The following is a 21,609-nucleotide window of genomic DNA, read 5'->3' as shown; positions in this document are numbered from 1 at the left end:
ACTGGGCTGGCCCTGGTTTGACTTTTTTTTTTTAGGAAGATTGGCCCTGACTGAACATCTGCTGCCAATCCTCCTCTTTTTGCTGAGGAAGATCAGCCCTGAGCTAACATCTGTACCCATCTTTCTCTATTTTTTTTAATATGTGCAACCCCTTGATAAGTAGTGCCATGGGTCTGCACCTGGGATCCGAACCAGTGAACCCCTGGCTGCCGAAGCAGAGCATGAAAACTAAACTGACGGCACTGGGCTGGTGCTGCACCCCCCCACCCCGCCCCATTTTGACTTTCTTTTAAAACTAAGTGAAAGCAAATGGCATATTCATATGAAAACAATGAGAAAATCTTTTGCTTGAAAATTCCATAAAGTACTAATGGCAGCATACTTCTCTCAGTTCTAGGACATAAATCAACTTCCTGCTGAACTCTCTCTGTAAATTATTTTTAACATCTAGCATAAGAGTGAACCTGAGATAAGTCACTGATGCTTTCCAGAGTTCATAAATGAAAAACCTGGAGAGAGAGAGCTTAGAAAGGGATGTGCTAAGTATTTTTTTTCTTTGCTTGAGGAACATTGTCACTGAGCTAAGATCTGTGCCAGTCCTCCTCTGTTTTGTATGTGGGATGCCTTCACTGCATGGCTTGATGAGTGGTGCATAAGTCCACACCTAGGATACAAACCCATAAACCCCAGGCTGCCAAATAGGAGCGTGCGAACCCAACCACTATGCCACCAGGCCAGCTTCTGAGCTAAGTATTTTTATTCCCATGGTAGTTAGCAGTTTTCTTAAGTTTTGAGAGTGTTTGCTTCTGATTGCTTTGCCAGGTTAGTCTTCAAATATTCCTTTTATTAAGCCCAAGAGCTTAGGCTGCCAGTGTTCATTTGTACACCTGCTCACAACTGCACTGCCCCAGATGGTTTATTCTGAGGACTGAGCTGGCAGAGCTCTTTGAACTGGGGAGAGGCAGAGAAGCCCAGATTCAATTCCTAACTAAGCTACTTAGGGTTTACATTAATTTCCACACACCTGTCAACTCTTATAGGACCATAAATGTTGATTCTTCCCAAAGAAAAAATTTAGAACACAGTCATGGATAAAATATAGTAGTAGCTACTCAGTAAATTCCATTATATTTAAAGATTATTTCCAAGAACACCTTTGCTCCATTAGATAAATGTGTCCTAACACAAGCCCCATACCCAGTAGTCACTACTTGTTTTTAAGTACTGTGGTAACCTCGCGTCAGTGTAATGTGACTTCAGAGCCCATCCACACCGCCAGGTAGTATTGTGGTGGAGTTCCCAATATTGTTTACTGTGTCTTCCTTTTTAAATGAGAAAATTGGTCTATTTATAGTCAGTGGTGAACATGCTATTATTCCTACAACAACAAAAATACTAACAGTGATTCCCAAAGTGAATTTCATGCATCACTAATTCTTTATAACTTAGCTGTTATCAAATAAATTGGAGAAATAAAACAAGTTTCTTTACTGTGTGAGGTTAAAGCCTTTACTTTACTAACGCACATTGTGAAACTGAGATCTTTATCAGATTTTCCTCAGTTTATTGAATAGCGTCTCCTCAAAGCATCTTATGGGACTAGAAGTGTAGGGAACATCCTTTGCAACATGCTTACGTTACTTTGAGTAATTTGGTGATAAAGCACTTGAAGAATGGAAGAAAAACACCTGAATCTGTGTTCTTGTAATTATAGGTAATTACTAGTTCTTTTTTAAAAAGGAACACTGAGTTTAGCTTCATCTTTATCCTAAGAGATCTTTCCAGAGTTATCTCCATTTCTTTTATATACCATTTCTGAGTAGAAAGATGAACAAACTCATTTCTGAGTACATAAATAGTTGCTGAACTGAAACTGATTTGAAAGCATCTTTCAAGTCCAGTTTAACTTGACAAGTAGTTTTCAATGAGAATAAAATTGCCTTTGATATTTAATTTTTTATGACTTGCAAAAACCATTAAATTACAATGCAAATGTTTCACTAGGAAAATTTTAATCTTCATGTATTACCGTGACGCTGTCTGAGCAGTCAGCACTGTTGGTGGAGGTAAAACTATTTGAACTTCCTGACCTGTGTGGTCACTTTGAGTATAAAAACAACATATAGTAATACACATTACATGAAGGTAACTGTTGCGTCTCATGTGCCATGAAAGCAATTGAAACTTTGAAAGCTTAAAGAGATCTATTTCAAACCAAACAAATTTGCTTCTACATAAACTTTTCTGTTAAATTATAAGCCAAGGAAGTCTGCTATGTATAGAACACTACTTCTGTAAAAAATTACACTGTCATAAAAGTTGGTTATTGTTTCTTCGTTCATGTTATTGATCTGAGTTTGTTTTATATATTTTCTTTTCCTGCTCCTTTGCTAAGTTACACCTGATTTTGAAATATTTGGTTTAATAGACTTGTCAATTCAAAGCAGTCAAAGGAAAAATAAAACGTGTAGCTATAGATTTTGAAACAATATTTAAAATAGAAATTATGGTTCTCCCAAAGTTGTAAACGTGTCTTATGCACTACTGAATGGCATCATTTGACAGCTGAGAAATTCATTTATATCTTCACCTTATTTAAAGGATTTAAAGCTATTCAGCAGAATGTATAAAACTTAGCAAGATAATGAAATTGGTAAAGAAAATGACGGAAAGGAAGGTAGGAACATAATATAGATTGATTGCCTTGGGGAATGGAAGATAAATATATCACTTATGATTTGGTAGCTGCCAAGCTGGAAGGGTACCTTACTTTTTATAAGTGCCTGTTAGGTGTCAGGTACTTTGCTAAGTGTTTTAATATACATGTTGATGATGAATGCACTCAACACTTTGAAGGCTCTGAAAGATTAACTGCAAGTCTGCTGACCAAAAGTATCCCCCATTTTGAATCGTTTTCATAGAGAATGTTGTTGCCTCAATTAGATTATTGGCCAATTTAGTAGCTGGTCTTATTTCAGCATGAAGACAGCTGTCTACATCACCTGTTCACCCGTCACATCTTGCACTCATTTACATCTCTTGCATTCTTTGCAGCTAGTCCCAAAATGAAAAATGCATATAGCTAGACATATTAACCACGTTAAGTTTGGGAAGGCAAATCATATTGAGGAGGATGTCTGATTAAAGTGCAGAGTTTAAAGGATTTTTTTCTAATCCTATCACTATTATGAAGCCTCAATTTAATGTCTTAATTTCTCTATTATAAGACTGAGGAGACGAGACAGACGAAACCTTGATTAATGTTTGTGAAAGGTACATCTACGCGAAAGTGCAAAATAGGTTTCTTGGAATGCGTTTAGCTTGAAGGGAATCTAATTAAAACCTTAAATATGTTTTCATTGCCATCATTCTTGGAGACAACTGATAAGATAGAGAAGCTGAGGGAACGGTTCCCAGCCCCCCGGCCCTTGCGGCGCCTCTGCGCGGGACCGACGCCTCCGGGGACCTGCGTCCCCAGCCTCGGAGCGCCCTCGGCGGGAAGGTGTGCGCGTGCGCGCAGGCTGCGCGGCCCGGCCCCGCCCGCTGCTCGCGGGGCGCTCCCGGGCGACTGCGCACGCGTGGCGGGTGAGTGGCCTTGCTGGCGCGTGGGAGCGGGTGGTCTGCGAGCCCCTCCGCGGCCTGGCGCCGGTGGTGCGTGTGTGCCCGTTTCCCGCCCTTTCTCCAGAGCAGCGAGGGGGGAGGGGCTCAGCCAGGGGCTCCAGGCCGCGGCCGGCGAGCTGCAGCGAGCCGAGAGGGAGCCCGGCCCGGCGAGGCCGTGCCTGGGCCGGGGTTCGCGTGGGGCGGCGGGCGGGGTGGGCGCGGGGCCGCCTCGGCGGGAGGGGCCCGACGGAAGGCGTCCCGGCGGGGGCTGCGCGCGCGAGGGGCTGCGGGTCACGGCCCTCGGCGCCTAGTACGTTATCTGAATTTCACTGGAGGTAAACTTTACCTCTGTTTTTTAAAGGTAATTTTAGAAATAACGGGATAAATAGAATTTGGGGAAGGGAAAGATAAGCATTTTAGGTGAAGGTAACTACTTATGCAAAGACGAAAATAGAAGATGACAGCCCTTTTCTGACGGTGGAGCGCGTTCGGGGTGGAATGGCGCAGCGATGTGCACCCAGGGTTTCGGCGCCGTCTAGGCCGCCCTGCGTTCCCGGACCGAGGCTCCCAAGCCGGGCCGGGCGTCCCCTCTCCCCCAGGTCACGGGCAGTCTGGGGAGCCTGGGTTAACGCTCTGTCCACTGGGCCCCGCTGCCTCCCCCACATTACTTGCAGAAGGCGGGGCGATACTGTTGGGATTTATACACTGGGGGAGGGAGCGTCTTGTGTTAAGTGAATTTGATATATGGAAATTGAAGAATTTTATACTTTGAAATGCGATTGGATTTACATATAACTTTCTAAGGTTACATTGGTTACATCGAGTTAAGCGCTCGAAAGGAACAGAGTGTGACCGCGGCTGCTCGGAGCCTGCTGCTCCCTGCCGACCCCGCGCGTCCCTGCGTCCAGCCCCCTGCTCCGCCTGCCTTCTGGAGTCCTCGCGGCTCAGCCTTCCTCTCCCTCCAGGCCGGGCTCCCTGCCTGCGCCTGCGCTTCTGTCCTCTACCGCCACGTGCTCACTCTCGTCCCCTGGCGCCGAACCGGGCTTCAACAGCGCCCACCGCATCATCACGGTTGTCTGTCTGCGTGTCCTTCTGTCTAGAGCAGGGTTTCTCAACCGTAGCACTATTGACCTTTGGGGCCAGATAGTTCTTTGTTGTGGACAGTTGTCCTGGAAACTGGCCTCTACTCCATAAATGCCAGTAGCTCCCTCCCCAGTTATGACAACCAAGAACGTCTCCACACACTGCCCAATGTTCTGGGGGTGGGATCTTCGCTGGCTGCGGGGAGAGCCGCTGATCTAGAGACGAGCCGCGTGCGGCTGAGCAGCAGTTTCACAATCATGTAACAGCACTCCCCAACTCTTTTGGTCTTGAAAATCTCTTTCACAGCAATCTCACAAACCCACTTAGAAAATTTTTAAATAATGCAGTGCTAAAGATATGATAAAATAGTGACTTAAGTAAAAACACTAGTATGTTAAAACTAAAGTTCATTTAGTTGTCTTTAGTAATGTTTATTATATAAACACATTTCAATTTTTCCCACTTAAGAAGTGATACACTCAAACCCACTTTAATACTGTAGGAAACATTCTGTGCTAAAATTGCAGCCCCCTGCACTGTCTACTTGTTCCTCCATTGATCTTATCATCTCCAACATATGTTTTATTTCTGTTTATAATCTCTCTGCCTCACTAGAATGTAACCTCCAAGAGGACAGGGACTTTGATTGCCTTTGCTAAGGACAAGGTGCTGCCTCAATAAATGGTTAGCAAATGAATGGATCTGATCAGCTTTAAAAATAAGCTTTCTGGCCTCTGGGCGGTGCAGAGGTGAAGTTTGTATGTTCTGCTTGGGCAGCCTGGAGTTTTCCAGTTTGGATCCCGAAAAAAATAAACTTATTTTGGGATGAAATTTGTACTAAAATATAGATTGAAATTTAATTGCCTTTTACAACTATGAAAATAGTTTGCTTAAACTGCTCTTTGGAATTCTTTGTTTTGTACTTAAAGTCAGCTGGACTTTTTTATGGTTTTCTTTCTTTCTTTTTTTTTTTTGAGGAAGATTAGCCCTGAGCTAACATCTGCCACCAATCTTCCTCTTCTTTGCTGAGGAAGACTGGCCCTGAGTTAACATCCATGCCTATCTTCCTCTATTTTATGTGTGGGACATCTGCCACAGTGTGGTTCGACAAGCGGCGCACAGGTCCGCACCTGGGGTCTGAACTGGCAAACCCTGGGCCGCGGAAGCAGAACGTGTGAACTTAACCACTGTGCCACCAGGCTAGCCCCTTTTTATCGTTTTCATGTTTTGTTTATAAATGATTAGCTAACAGGTTTTTAAGCTGCAGTTTCAAAGCCCTTTTCCACAGATGCAGCTGTGGAAAGTGTTTAGTATTAATAAATATGAATTCAAATATTCCTGTCTATATCGAGGATATACACATGTATAGATATGTATGTGCCTATATGAATGCCTATGGACACACACGTATGTGTATACATACATACACGTACTTTTCTTTGTCCTTCGACTCTTCTAGGCAGTATCGTGGAGCAGCTTTGATTGGGCACTGGTTGTATGCTTCAACTCTGCCAGGAGACACTGGGTTTTCCTTGTTGCCTGATTCTCTTCCTGAATGAAAGAGACTCAATCCTGAAATACCAAACCAAAATGAAACCTTTTAGTAGTTTGCAGATCAGTTTGCTGTGTTCTCTCGGTCTTAGCTCAGCCTGCACAGACGCTAATCTTTGGAATTTCCACTTGGAGGTTCTCCAGCCTGATAGTTCCTGGTATACTTTCCTAAAAATGTATTCTTTGTGCTTATTGCCGTAAACTAAAATTACTCATTTCAGGCCTTCATAGCATTCCTCGGCAAGACTGCTACAGACACCTCTCTGTTGATTTGGGTAATTTTTATTCTAAATTATAACCTCAAAAGTAAATAATTCATCCTGCTTTTGATTTTTATACAACTATAGAACCAAACACTTTCTCAAATTAAATATAAACGAAACTATCAAACAATTAAAGTCAGATTATCAGTTCAATGAGAACGTTGTTTTATTGCTGTGTTAGTAGGCAGTTCTTTTGAGATTACTCCTAGTTTACCTTGAACTGTTAATGAATCAGTTCTTTTACTACTCAGTGTAAGTGCTGTTTCCTCTACCTTGAATGCTCCTTCTCCTTTCTTTGCCTTGTTATTCTTTAACCGTCAGTTTAAATAACACTTCTTGAGGGAAACATTCCCTAATAGCCAGAACCTTATGTCTATCTAACCCAATCTAATTACCCAGTTAACACCTCACTGCTGTTCACTCTAGTAACATTTGTTCCCAATATTTTTATTGTGGTGATCTACACATAACATAAAATTTACCATCTTACCCACTTTTAAGTGTACAGTTCAGTAGCTGTAAGTACATACATACCGTTGTGCAACCATCACCACCGTCCATCTCCAGAACTCTTTTCGTCTTGTAAAACAAACTCTACGCACATTAAGCAACTCCCTGTTCCTCCCCGCCCCCAGCCCCTGGCAACCCCATTCCACTTTCCGTCTCTGTGAATTTGACTACTCTAGGTACCTCATATAAGTAGAATCATACAGTATTTGTCTTTTGTGACTGGCTTATATCACTTAGCATGACATCTTCAAGATTCATCCATGGTGTGTGTAGCATACGTCAAAATTTCCTTCCTATTTAAGGCTGAATAATATTCCTTTGTGTGTATATCCATTCATCTGTTGATGGACACTTGAGTATTAGTCTCTTGAACCATGCAGAAAACAAAAAGTAGAATTACAAATCAAAGTTACAATAATACTGGCTTTTATAATCATCTATATATTTACCTTTACTGACATCTTTATTTCTTCATACGGCTTTGAGTCACTGTCTAGTTTCCTTTCATTTCAACCTCAAGGACACACTTTACCGTTTCTTGCAGGGCATGTCTATTGGTAACAAACTCCTTCAGCTTTTGTTTATTTGGGAATGTCTTGATTTCTCCCTCACTTTTGAAAGACATTTTTGCTGAATGTAAGATTTTTGGTGGTTCTTTTTGTTTCTTTCAACACTTTGCATATTTCAGTCCATTGCCTTCTGGCCTCCAAAGTTCCCAGTGAGAAATCTGATAATCTTATTCGTGATGCCTTATACTTGACAAGTTACCTCTCTTGGTGCTTTTAAGATTCTGTCTTTTGGCTTTCGATATTTTGATTACAGTGTGCATCACTGTGGCTGTCTTTGAGTTCATCCTACTAAGAGTTCATTAAGCTTCTTAGATGTTTATATTAGTGTCTTTCACCTAATTTGGCAAGTGTTCAGCCATTATTTCTTCAAATAATCTCTCTGTCCCTTTCCCTTTCTTCTCTTTCTGGGACTCCCACAATGTGTGTGTTGGCCCACTTGATGGTGTCCCCCAGGTCCCTTAGGCTCTGTTCACTTTTCTTCAGTTTTTTTTCTTTCTTTCCTCAACTCGATAATTCCACTTATTTATTTATTTAGAGATTGGCACCTGAGCTAACAACTGTTGCCAATCTTTTTTTTTTTCTGCTTTTTCTCCCCAAATCCCCCCAGTACATAGTTGTATATTTTAGTTGAGGGTGTTTCTAGTTGTGGCATGTGGGACACCGCCTCAACATGGCCTGATGAGCAGTGCCATGTCCACGCCCGGGATTTGAACCGGTGAACCCTGGGCTGCTGAAGCGGAGCAAACGAACTTAACCACTCAGCCACAGGGCTGGCCCCCAATTCCACTTATTTTATCTCCAAGTTTGCTCATTCTAATGCCTGCTCCAATCGGCTTTTGAATCCCTCTAGTGAATTTTTCATTTTAGTTATTGTAATATTCAGCTCCAGAATTTCCTTTTGGTTTCTTTTTATGTTTTCTGTCTCTACTGATATTTCCATTTTGTTCATATATCATTTTCTTAACTTTTTCCACATATTCCTTTAGTTCTTTTAGCATCTTTAGGACAGTTGTTTTAAAGTCTTTGTCTAGTAGGTCTGCCATCTGATCTTTCTCAGGGATGGTTTCTGTTGATTTACTTTTTTCCTTTGAATGGGCCATACTTTCCTGTTTCTTTGTATGTCTTGTGATTTTTTGTTGTTGTTGAAAACTGGATATTTGAATCTAATAATGTAGTAGTAGTAACTGGAAATCAGATTCTCCCCCTTCCCCAGAATTTTCTGTTTTTTGTTATTGTTTTATTCATTATTTTTGGGTTTTTGATTGTTCTAGGCTGTCTCTGTGCTGAGGATCAGCCTGAGGTGTAAACTTAAGGTCTTCTCAGGTCTTTTCTGAGCCCACACCTGTTCCTGGGCATACATGTGACTTTCTAAATTTCCCCATATATGTGGTTGCTTTTTCTAATGGTGTAGTCCTTAAATGTCTGGCTCTCAAGAGGGGAAAAAGAGAAAAATGAAAGGGGTAAAAATGTGCTGGCCTTTTAGCTCCACCTCAAAATTGCTTCAGCTGTGGGGGAAATGCTCACAACAATGGGAGCCTTGCAATAATGGCTGCCTGGCTCAGTGTCTGTTTCTCCACGATCAGAAGTGGTAACTGGTGATCGGAACACAGAGCCCCGATATTTGAAGGACAGAGTCCTTATTGCCTATTTTGCTCCCACAAATTGCATACAAGCTGCTCCTGGAACTGTTGAAACTGTGTTCTTAGATTTTGTATTTGTCTGTTTGGCATGCATTATTACAGGGCCAAACTAACGGCCAAAGATGTTTCCATCTTCCCTGCAAGCCAAGGAACCTTGCAACCACAAACCATAGAATGTGTATTTTCACTTCCTGCCCAGTAGGGGACATCCCTTTCCTTTCTACTAACCTAGCAATGAGGGCATAGTCCCAGTTCTCTCTCTTTCTCTCTGCTTCCTTGTGCCTGCATGTGACACATTTCATGTGGCCCTTCATGGTACACTGTGCCTGTCATTTCTAGGGGAACTGTGAATAACGTTAAACTTTTCTTTCAATGGCATTGAACTCTGCATGTCCTCACTCAGTCAGCTCTATCAATTAAGACCTGAGCACAAAACAGGAACATGTGCAAAGCTTCCTGACGCAGGAATGAGGAGTGGGGGATGGGTGGCCACTGCCATGCTAAGTGCCAAAACTGACTGAAATTAACCACAGTTTAAGTCTTCTCCTGGAAGTTGCAAGCCTTTGAATAGACTCTAGAGTTCCAAAATAGTCACATCAGACAGATGGCGCCACTGCCGTTATCTGCGTATGGAGACAGTCCTCCCAGAGTCCTCTAATAGCTTTTATATATACTCTCTTTCGCCATCCATTCCCATGAATACCATTTGGATGTTTGCACCCTCCAGAACTGTCTCACCTCTTTCTGACCACTTTATTTTGAGGCTATAAAATGATGGATTTACTACATGGTGGTTTCACTGAATTATTGCCTACAATTGATAGAGTGATGACTACATTTCATCAAATCTGGGACACCATGGATTGTAAGAATGTACCATCACTTTGAGAAAACATGCTACACACCATTATTTTAAAGTCACGTCCTGATTTCATAGTTGTTAAAATGAGGAAAATATGTATATATCTTAAATCTGTGAATATAATAGTTGTGATGAGTCATGCTTAAGTTTCCTATCACACTTCATGTTATTCCCTTGAAATTATTGATTTCCTATGGTCCAGATTCACTCATTCACTTTTCTGCCAATTCACTGTAAAGTGGACAGTCATTATGACAGTACTAAAGTATCCTGTTTAGTAGTTATCATGGATACCATATTGTTAATGATATGCTGCAACTTCATGCAGTAATGATAGGTAATATTTGTTTTCCTACTGTGTGCCAAGGACTATTAGGCACTTTATAGCTGGTAACCCATTTAACTCACAATAACCCTATTAAGTAGGTGTTAATATCTCCATTTGATAGATGAGAAATTTGAGGCACAAAGCAGCGAAAAACTTGCTCAAAGCTGTGCAGGCAGTAGGTGCCAGAGCCCTGATTTAAATCTAAGTAAGTTGGCCCCAGAGTCCATACTCCTAATACTGTATCATCCAGCACAATGGTATCCAGATTGGAAAGGAAGAAATAAAACTATCCCTCTTTACAGACGCATGACTTCTCAGTAGAACATCTGAAGGAATACATAAAGAAGCTCCTAGAACTAATCTGAGTGAGTTCCTCATGCTTACAGGAGAGATCAAAACATAAAAGTTAGTCATATAGGAGCCAGTCCTGGGGCATAGTGGTAAAGTTCGCATGGTCCACTTCGGTGTCCTGGGTTTCGCAGGTTCGGATCTCAGGCACAGACCTAGCACTGCTCATCAAGCCATGCTGTGGCAGCATCCCATATAAAATAGAGGAAGACTGGCACAGATGTTAGCTCAGCAAAAATCTTCCTCACACACACAAAAAATCAGTGCTATTTCTAAATATTAGCATTTAATACATTGAAACTGAAATTTAAAACAATTTACAATCCCTTTCCCAAAATTAAATAGTTAGGTATAAATCTAGCAAAACATGTCCAGAAACTGTATGCTGAAATTTTTAAAAGGCTGATAAAATAAATCAAAGAACTAACTAAATGGAGAGATGTACCCTATTTCGTGGATTGGAAGACTTCACATAGCAAAGATGTCAGTTCTCCCTAAATTGATATACAGATTTAACACGATTCCTATCAATTTCCCAGCCATATTTTTTGAAATTATAGGCAAGCTTATGCTAAAATGTGTGTGGAAAGGCAAAAGAACTAGACTACCTAAAATAATTCTGAGTGAAGAGTAACATAGAAAGACTCATGCTCCCTGATTTTAAGAATTAATGTATAGCCACAGGTATCAAGATAGTGTGGTGATGTCAGAGAGAGAAGATGCGCAGATCGATTGGAAAGAACAGAGAACCCAGAAATAGACCCACACAAATATGCCCAGCTGATTTTTGACAAAAGCAAAAAAGCAATTTTTAAAATACCCCTTTCAACAAACAGTGCTACAGCTATCGGACATCCAGAGACTCCCGGCCCTGCCCCTCGCCCAGCAAAGAGCCTGGCCTCAGGTGAAAAGTCATTATTTCAAAGTGGATCAGAGATTTAAATGTACAACTATAAGACTGCTAGAAGTTTTACACAGAAATTCTTTGGGACTTGGGGCCTGGCAAATCTTTCTTATACGTGGCACCAAAAGCAAGACCTGTAAAAGAAAACATTGATATATTTGATTTCACTACAATTAAAAACTTTTGCTCTGTAAGAGAACCTGTGAAGAGGATGAAAAAACAAGCTAAATACTGGAAGATGATATTTTCAAGCTACCTATCTGACAAAGGACTTGTATGCAGAATATATGTAAAATTGCATAAAGAACTCTCAAAACTCCACAGTAAAAACACAGTCCAGTAAGAGTATGATCAAAAAAACATGAGCAGATATTTCACCAGAGTATATGGATAGCACATAAGCATATGAAAGGATGTTTGACATCATTAAGTATTCAGGAAATGTAAATTGAAACTACCATGAGCTAGCACTATACACCCATTGAAATGGCAGAAATAATAAATACCAAATCCTGGGGGAGATGCAAAGAAACTGAATCTGTGATGCACTGCTGGTGGGAATGTAAAATGTTACAGCCATGCTGGAGAAAGTTTTGGCAGTTTCTCAAAAAACATTGAACTATTCACAAAAGACCACATATTATATGATTCCATCTGTATGAAACGTGGAATAATCAAATGTATAGAGACAGAAAGTAGATTAGTGGTTACCTAGGGCTGAGTTTGTGTGGAGAAGTTGAGATTAATTGCTAATGGGTATGGGGTTTCCTTTGGGAGTGATGAAAATGTTCTAAAATTTGTGGTAGGGGCTGGCCTCATGGTCTAGTGGTTAAGTGTGGTGCACTCTGCTTTGGTGGCCTGAGTTCAGTTCCTGGGCACAGACCTACACCACTCATCGGCAGCCATGCCATGGCGGTGACCCACATACAAAATAGAGGAAGATTGGCACAGATGTTAGCTCAGAGCAAATCTTCCTCAGCAAAAAAATTAAGTAAAATAAAATTTGTGGTAATGGTTGCTCTGAATATACTATAAGCCATTGAATTATACATTTTAAATGGACAGATTTTATAGTAATTAAATATTAATAAAGCTGTTTTAAAAATTGCACAGATTGCTTAAATATTTCTACAATAATCTGCAGTATTACAAAGAGAACTCCAACCTCTCTGGCCACAGCGAACTTCATATTTCAGGAATTCAGTTCTTAATTTGATGAGAACATCTTTTATAATTCACCATTATGAAATAAATCATTTTGATGTTCTCAAAATAAACTTAGTCTTACCATACAATCCTGCATCCTACTCCTGGACATTTATCCCCGAGAAATGAAAATGTGTGTCCACACAGAGACCTGTACCTGAATGTTCATAGCAGCTCCTTTTATAATAGCCTAAAATTGGGAACCATCCAGATGTCTTCTAGTGGGTGAGTGGTTAGACAAAGTGTGGCCATACCATGGATTACTGCTCAGCAGTAGAAAGGAGTGAGCTGTTTAAAAAGGGTGAATCTCCAAAAGGAGTGAACTGTTGGTATACACCACAACTCAGATGAACCTCAGTCTCAGGGGAATTATACTGAGTAGGAAAAGTCAATCAAAGGTTATGCAAATATGTGATTCCATTTATAAAAAATTCTTGATGTAATAAAATTCTCAAAATGGACAACAGATTAGTGCTTTCCGGGAGTTAGGAATGGAGGCAGGGAAGGGTAGACGGGGTATGACTCTGAAGGGATGTCCAGCAAACCTCTGTGGTGCTGCAACTTTTATGTGTTTTGCCTGTTGCAGTGGTTCCACAAATCTATACATGTATTAGCCCTATATAGAACCACACACACACAAGTGAGTGTGTAAAATGGGTGAACTCTGAATGAGGTCTATAGATTGTACCATTGTCAGTTTCCTGATTTTGTAAAATATGTAAGATGTTACCTTTGGGGGAAAACAGGTGAAGGATACATGGACCTCTTTGTATTATTTTTTCAACTTCCTGTGAATCTATAACTATTTCAAAATAAAAAGCTTAGGAATGAGAATTGGGTCAGAAAGGAAGAATGTTCTTATGTCCAGATTGTCAAATTCCTGTCCAGAAGGAGATTATGCCAATTTAAATTGTTACCCACATTAGAGAGCATACCAATATCACTACATTCGCATCAGCATTGCCATTCTTTTTTTTTTTTTTGTAAAGACTGGTACCTGAGCTAACATCTGTTGCCAATCTTTCCTCCTACCCCTCCCCCTCCCCCTCTTCCTCCTCCTCCTTCTCCCCCCTTCCACTCCCCCAGTACATAGTTGTATATTCAAGTTGTAGGCCCTTCTAGTTCTGCTATGTGGGACACCGCCTCAGCATGGCTTGATGAGCAGTGCCATGTCCGCACCCAGGATCCGAACCAGTGAAACCCTGAGCCACTGAAGCAGAGCACACGAACTTGACCACTTGGCCACAGGGCTGGCCCCTGCATTGCCATTCTTTTGGTTTACTTGTGTCGTTTGTCTGCTTTTGTTTTGCCCATCTGTTTCCCATGCTGAGGATCCATAAGCTAGCCAAAATACTGATAAATGGTTTAGTGCCATGTTTGATGTATATCTAATTAAAGCTTTATTAATCCAGGAAAAAAATGTGAAACCTTCATGCAGATGTTCATAGTAGCTTCATTCATAATAGCCAAGAACTGGAAATAATCCTAATATCGTTCAATGAATAAATGTTTAAATAAATTTTAGAACCAGCATGTCAATTTCTCTTTTTAAATAAATAAATAACTCTGCTTGAGATTATGTTGAATCTATTGATCAGTTTCGGGAGAATTGACACCTTAATAATACTGATTCTTCCAATTCATGATCATAGTATACCTCTGTTTTTATTTAGGTCTTCTCTCATTTCTTTCGGCAATGCTTTATAGTTTTTAGTATAGAAATCTTACAAAATCTTCATTAAATATATACCTAAGTATTTTTTACACTATTTATGTAAAATTGCCTTTAAATTTTATTTCCATTTATTTGCTGCTAGAATGCAGAAGTGCAATTTATTTTTCTGTATTGATCTTGTGTTCTGAAACTTTGATAATCTCACTTATAAGTTCTAGTAGTTTTTGTTGTTGGGGTCGGTGATGCTTCCTTAAAATTGTTTTAAAGTAAACTTTATTTTAGAATAGTTTAGATTTACAGAAAAATTGCAAAGATAGTACAGTGAGTTCCTATATACCTATACCCAGTTTCCCTGTTATTAACATTTTGTGTTAGTGTGGTACATTTGTCACAATGAATGAAACAACATTGATACATTATTATTAACCAAAGTCCATACTTTATTCACATCTCCTTAGTTTTCCCCTAATATCCCTTTTCTTTCCCTGATCCTGTCTAGGACACTACATCACATTTAATCACATGTCTCCTTAGGCTCCTCTGGGCTTGGCAGTTTCTCAGATTTTCCTTGTTTTTGATGACCTGACAGTTTTCATAATTACTGGTCAGGTATTTTGTAGAATGTCTCTTCGTTAGGGCTTGTCCAATTTTTTGTTCTGATTGCACTGGGATCATGAGGTTTTGGGGAGGAAGAACATAAAGGTGAAGTGCCATTCTCATCACAACATATCAAGGATACGTGTTGTTGATATGACTTATCTCCATTCATGCTGACCTTGATCACCTGGATGAGGGTAGTGTTTCCTTAGGATTTTCTCTGTGAATAATCATGGCTACAAATAGGGACATTTCTTCCTTTCCAATCTTTATGCTTGCTTTTTTTTTTTGGCCTTTTTGTATTATCTGGAAAGGCCAGGACAATGTTAAATAAACGTGGTGAGATAGGATATCATTCCTGGTTCCTGAGCTTAGAGAGAAAGCCTTCAGTGTTTCACTACTAAGTAAAATATGAACTTTATATTTTTTGTAGATACCCTTTCTCAGACTCAAGTTCTCTTCTGTACCTAGTTTGCTAGTTTTTAACATGAATGGATGTCGAATTTTGTCAAATGCTTTTGTAGTATCCATACAAATGATCATATGGCTTTTCTCTTTTATACTATTAAACCAGAGGTCAGCAAATTTTTTCTGTTAAGGGCTGAATAGTAAATATTTTAGGCTTATCATAAAAGCAGTTGTACACAATATGATGTGGCCTACAGGCTGTAGTTTCCTGTGACTAAGATTCTCTGCTTGACCACACTTTAGTCAGGCTCCTGAACCTTCTCTAGGCCCATCTGTGCATGTCCCTGTAAAATCCAGTTTCAGCAAGAACCCTGCTGAGTCATTTGAAGCAGAACCCCCACTCTCACTGTCTGATCCCGTTCTCCCTCCTCTGCGCCCCCGAGGGGTGTCTGATCACCTGGCCTGTCTTCAGAAAGAATCTTGTTGATTCAGTTTAGCCAGAATCCCCCTTACTCCGTGTTTTCTCATAGTAATTTTCCGTCCACTGACTCCCCTTACTCCTTGGCTGTAAATTACCAATCGCCCAGGCTGTATTTTGAATTGAGCCCAGTTCTATACTGAAGTCTCTTTTCCTGTATTGCAATAGTCCTAATAAAATCTCTTTTTACAGCTTTAACTACTGTTCAGCTCTGGGTATTTTTTGATACTTGACCCCTGTATTAAATCATCCTTATAGTCTTGAGATAAACCAAACTTGGTCAAAATGTATTATCCTTTTTATATATTGTTGGGTTCAATTTGCTAATATAATGTAAAGAATTTTTGCTTCTGGGCCTGCCTGTGGCACAGCTGTTAAGTTGGCACATTCCACTTTGGCAGCCCATGGTTTGCTGGTTTGGATCCTGGGTGTGGACATGGCACCGCTCATCAGGCCATGCTGGGGCGGGCGGCACCCCACATGCCACAACTAGAGGGACCCACAGCTGAAAATATACAACTATGTACCGGGGGGGGTTTGGGGAGAAAAAGGAAAAATAAAATCTTAAAAAAAAAATATCTGGAGGCAAATAAAAATGATGACATACCATACCAACTCATGGGATGCAGCAAAAGCTGTATTAAGAGGGAAATTCATTGCATGGGGCTGGCCTGGTGACGCAGCAGTTAAGTGCACACATTGCGCTTTGGCAGCCCAGAGTTCGCCAGTTCAGATACCGGGTGTGGACGTGGCACCGCTTGACACGCCGTGCTGTGGTAGGCATCCCACATATAAAGTAGAGGAACATGGGCACAGATGTTAGCTCAAGGCCAGTTTTCCTCAGCAAAAAGAAGAAGATTGGCAGCAGTTAGCTCAGAGCTAATCTTCCTCAAAAAAAGGGGAAATTCATCGCAATACAGGCACACCTTAACAACAGGAAAAATCCCAAATTAGCAATTTCAAATTACACCTAACTTAATTATAAAAAGAATAAACAAAGCCCAAAGTCAGCAGAAGGAGAGAAATAATGAAAATCAGCAGAAATAAATGCTATTGAAACAAAAAAGGCAACAGAAATGATCAATGAAACAAAGAGCTGGTTCCTTGAGAAAGTAAATAAAATTGACAAGCCCCTAGCCAGACTTACAAAGAAACAAAGAGAGAAAGCTCAGGTAAACAAAATTAGACATGAAAAAGGAGAAATAACAATGGACACCACAGCAATCCAATAGATTATAACAGAATACTGTGAAAACTATATGCCAACAAAATGGATAATCTAGAGGAAATGGATAAATTCTTAGACTCTTACAAGCTCCCAAAGCTGAATAAAGAAGAAACAGATTCTGAACAGACCAATCACAAGGAAAGAGATTGAAACAGTAATCAAAAGCATCCCAAAGAATAAAAGCCCAGGACCAAACGGCTTCCCTGGGGAATTCTACCAAATTTTAAGAGAGGATTTAATACCTATCCTTCTCAAGCTATTCCAAAAAATTAGGGAATATGGAATACTTCCTAACACATTCTACGAGGCCAACATCACTGATAACAAAGCCTGACAAGGACAACACAGAAAAGGAAAACTACAGCCTAATATTGCTTATGAACATAGATGCAAAAACCCTCAACAAAATTTTGGCAAGCAGAATACAGCAATACATCAAAAAGATCATACAGCACGATCAAGTGGGATTTATTTTAGGGGCACAGGGATGGTTCAATATCTGCAAATCAATCAATGTGATACACCACATCAACAAGTTGAGGAATAAAAACCACATGATCATCTCAGTAGATGCAGAGAAAGAATTTGACAAGCTCCAACAGCCATTTATGATAAAAACTCTGAACAAAATGGGCATAGAAGGGAACTACCTCAACATAATAAAGGCCATATATGACAAACCCACAGCCAACATCGTACTCAATGGGCAAAAACTGAATGCCATCCCTCTGAGAACAGGAACGAGAAAAGGATGCCCTCTATCACCACTCTTATTCAACACAGTACTGGAGGTTTTGGCCACAGCAATTAGGCAAGAGAAAGGAATAAAAAGAATCCAAATAAGGAGTGAAGAAGTGAAACTCTCTCTGTTTGCAGACGACATGATCTTATATCTAGAAAACCCTAAAGAACCCATTGGAAAACTATTAGAAATAATTAACAACTACAGTAAAATTGCAGGGTACAAAGTCAACTTACAAAACTCAGTTGCTTTTCTATACTCTAATAACAAACTTAGAGAAAGAGAACTCAAGAATATAATTCAATTTACAATCCCAACTAAAAGAATAAAGTACTCAGGAATAAACTTAACGAAGGAGGTGAAACCATAAGACATTACTGAAAGAAAGTGATAATGACAAAGAGATGGAAAGAGATCCCATGCACATGGATTGGAAGAATAAACATAGTTAAAATGTCTGTACTACCCACAGTAATCTACAGATTCAATGCAATCCCAATCAGAATCCCAATGACATCTTCATGGAAATAGAACAAAGAATCCTAAAATTCATATGGGGCAACCAAAGACCCCAAATTGCTAAGGCAATCCTGAGAAAAAAAAAAAACAAAGCTGGAGGTATCACAATCCCTGACTTCAAAATGTACTACAAAGCCATAGTGATTAAAACGGCATGGTACTGGTACAAAAACAGGCACACAGATCAATGGAACCGAACTGAAAGCCCAGAAATAAAACCGCACATCTATAGACAGTTAATCTTTGACAAAGGTGCCAAGAACATATAATGGAGAAAAGATAGTCTCTTCAATAAATGGTGTTGGGAAAACCGGACAGCCACATGCAAAAGAATGAAAGTAGACTGTTGTCTCAAGCCATACACAAAAATAAGCTCAAAATGGATCAAAGACTTGATGATAAGTCCTGAAACCATAAAACTCGTGGAAGATAATGTAGGTAGTACACTCTTTGACATGGAACTTAAAAGGATCTTTTCAAATACAATGTCTTCTCAGAGAAAGGAAACAAAAGAAAAGATAAACAAGTGGGAGTTCATCAGACTAAAGAGCTTCTGCAGGGAAACTAAGATCAAAACAAAGAGACAACCCACCAATGGGGAGAAAATATTTGCAAATCATATGTCTGACAAGCGGTTAATCTCCATAATATGTAAGGAACTCACACAACTGAACAATAAAAAACAAACAGCCTGATCAAAAACTGGGCAGAGGATGTGATCTGACATTTTTCCAAAGAAGATATGCAGATGGCCAATAAACACATGAAAAGATGTTCAACATCATTATCATCAGGGAAATGCAAATCAAAACTACACTAAGATACCACCTTACGCCTGTTAAAATCACTAAGACTAAAAATAACAAATGTTAGAGAGGGTGTGGAGAAAAGGGGACCCTCATATGCTGCTGGTGGGAATGCAAACTGGTACAGCCACTGTGGAAAACAGTATGGAGATTCCTCAGAAAACTAAAAATAGAAATACCATATGACCCAGCTATCCCACTACTGGGTATCTACCCAAACAACTTGAAATCAACAATCCAAAGTAACATATGCACCCCTATGTTCACTGCAGCACTATTCACAATAGCCAAGACATGGAAGCAATCCAAGCGCCCATCAACTGATGACTTGATAGAGAAGATGTGGTGTATATATATACAATGGAATACTACTCAGCCATAAAAAAGGACAAAATCATCCCATTTGCAACAACATAGATGGACCTGGAGGGAATTATGCTAAGCGAAATAAGCTAGACTGAGAAAGACAAACACCAGATGATTTCACTCATATGTGGAATATAAACAAACACATACACAAAGAAAACAGTTCAGTGGTTACCAGGGGAAGGGGGTAGGGGGTGGGCACAGGGGGTGAAGGGGAGCACTTATGTGGTGACAGTCAAGAAATAATGTACAACTGAAATCTCACATTGATGTAAACTATTATGAACTCAATTAAAAAAATACAAAAAATAACTGAATACCATTTTTTTTAAAAAGAATTTTTGCTTCTATGGTCATGTGAAACATTGGTCTGTGATTTTATTTTATAATGGTTGACAAGTTTTCATGTTAGATTTACAGTGGCTTCATAAAACAAGTTGCAAAGTATCCTTTTTCCTCTGTTTTCTGGATGATAAAATTAACAACATTTCATCTTTAAATGTTTGATCGAACTCATCAGTGAATCTCCGCCTGGAGTCTTCTCTTTGGGGAGGTTTTCGATAAAATCAATCTATCTTTCATAAATATAGGCCTATATGCTTCCTTAAATAACATGGTTTAGTTATACTTGTTTTTTTGTTTGTTTTTTTTTTTTTTTTTGGAGGAAGATTAGCCCTCAGCTAACTACTGCCAGTCCTCCTCTTTTTGCTGAGGAAGCCTGGCTCTGAGCTACCATCTGTGCCCATCTTCCTCTACTTTATACGTGGGACGCCTACCACAGCATGGCTGCCAAGCAGTGCCATGTCCGCACCCGGGATCCGAACCAGCGAACCCCCGGCCGCCGAGAAGCAGAACGTGTGGACTTAACCGCTGCGCCACCGGGCCGGCCCCTAGTTATACTTGTTTTTGAACTTTATATAAATCTATCATATGTCTTGTGTTTTGCTCCTTCCCCTCCTAGAGGGAAACTGCTTGTTCATAGAGGGTTCTTTATATTTCCAGATTTAATTTGTGAGACCAGATGTTTATTAGCAAGCTTTTACACAGATGAGTCTTTGATAGAGAAAGGAAAGGAGGAGTACTTGGTACATGCAAGGTTTTTTGTTTTGGTTTTAGGATCCTAGGTAGAACGCCTAGTTCTTTGGTTTTGAAAAGGAGAACAAAAGCGACGTCTAGCAGGCAGTCCTCATTTTAAACTGCTACTCGGCGCATTTTGAAGTCTATTCCTCAGCCTGGGGAGCCCGGCGTGTTGGAGGCCCGCTCCCCCAGCTGCCTTGGTCGTGCAGGCATGAGGCCGAGCCTGTCATCAGATACACCCACACAGGCCTTGGAATAGGAAGGGAGCAACTTGACAAAGCTCTTGAATCTTTGCTGATTTTCAACACATCACTTACTGTAAAATTCAGACACAGTATTTAACAAAGCAAGTAGGGTGCTGTTTTTATATTCTTGGATAACTTGATTTACAAATGTGTTTGGCACCTGTGTAGTAGGGAATTTGACCTCACCCAGGGAGAGGTTTGGCCTTTGTCCTGGCTCTTGGGAGGTAACCTGTAAACACTTGGCCTTTCCCAAATGCTGGGAATATTTTTGTTATCCCTCACGGAGGGCCCTCGGGCCTTATCAGCCCGCCCTCAGGGACGGGGGAGCTGGAGACATTACAACCAGGTGGGCAGTAATTCAATCAATCATGCCTTCATAATGAAGCCTCAATAAAACGGGACACTACAGCTCGGCCGAGCTTCCCAGGTTGGCAAGACTCCATGCGTGTTGTCACCCGTGGATCTGGGACAGTGATGTGTCCTGAGGGCAGTGGAAGCTTCCTGTGTGGAACTCTCCTAGACTCTGCGCTACACATCTTTTCCTTTGCTGCTGCTCTGTATCCTTTCCCTGTAATAAATGTAACTGTGGGCATAATTGCTTTCA

The 21,609-nt window shown here is 40.4% G+C and overlaps 1 protein-coding gene and 1 long non-coding RNA gene across 8 annotated transcripts in view; one reads left to right on the top strand and one right to left on the bottom strand.

Annotated features, from left to right (window-relative positions):
• LOC123288902 (uncharacterized) overlaps positions 1–19,882 on the bottom strand; it is a 68,001-nt gene extending 48,119 nt beyond the window's left edge. For both annotated transcript variants that reach the window (XR_011506828.1, XR_011506829.1), the window contains exon 1: positions 6,117–19,882. This is a non-coding gene — a long non-coding RNA (uncharacterized lncRNA). The remainder of the gene's footprint in view (positions 1–6,116) is intronic.
• Positions 3,289–21,609, top strand: part of EEF1AKMT1 (EEF1A lysine methyltransferase 1) — a 33,483-nt gene continuing 15,162 nt past the window's right edge. For 2 of the 6 annotated variants that reach the window (XM_070520387.1, XM_070520386.1), the window contains exon 1: positions 3,575–3,651. The gene's annotated coding sequence lies outside the window, so the exon portion shown is untranslated. Of the gene's footprint in view, positions 3,652–3,817; positions 3,962–21,609 lie in introns of those variants that run through there. The other 4 variants (XM_014837162.3, XM_014837164.3, XM_044777451.2 and 1 more) reach the window with 4 other exon arrangements.

The sequence above is a fragment of the Equus asinus genome, chromosome 11 (assembly GCF_041296235.1).
Source record: "Equus asinus isolate D_3611 breed Donkey chromosome 11, EquAss-T2T_v2, whole genome shotgun sequence".
In the NCBI taxonomy this organism is placed as follows: Eukaryota; Metazoa; Chordata; class Mammalia; order Perissodactyla; family Equidae; genus Equus; species Equus asinus.
This window is presented reverse-complemented; position numbering and strand designations above follow the sequence as displayed.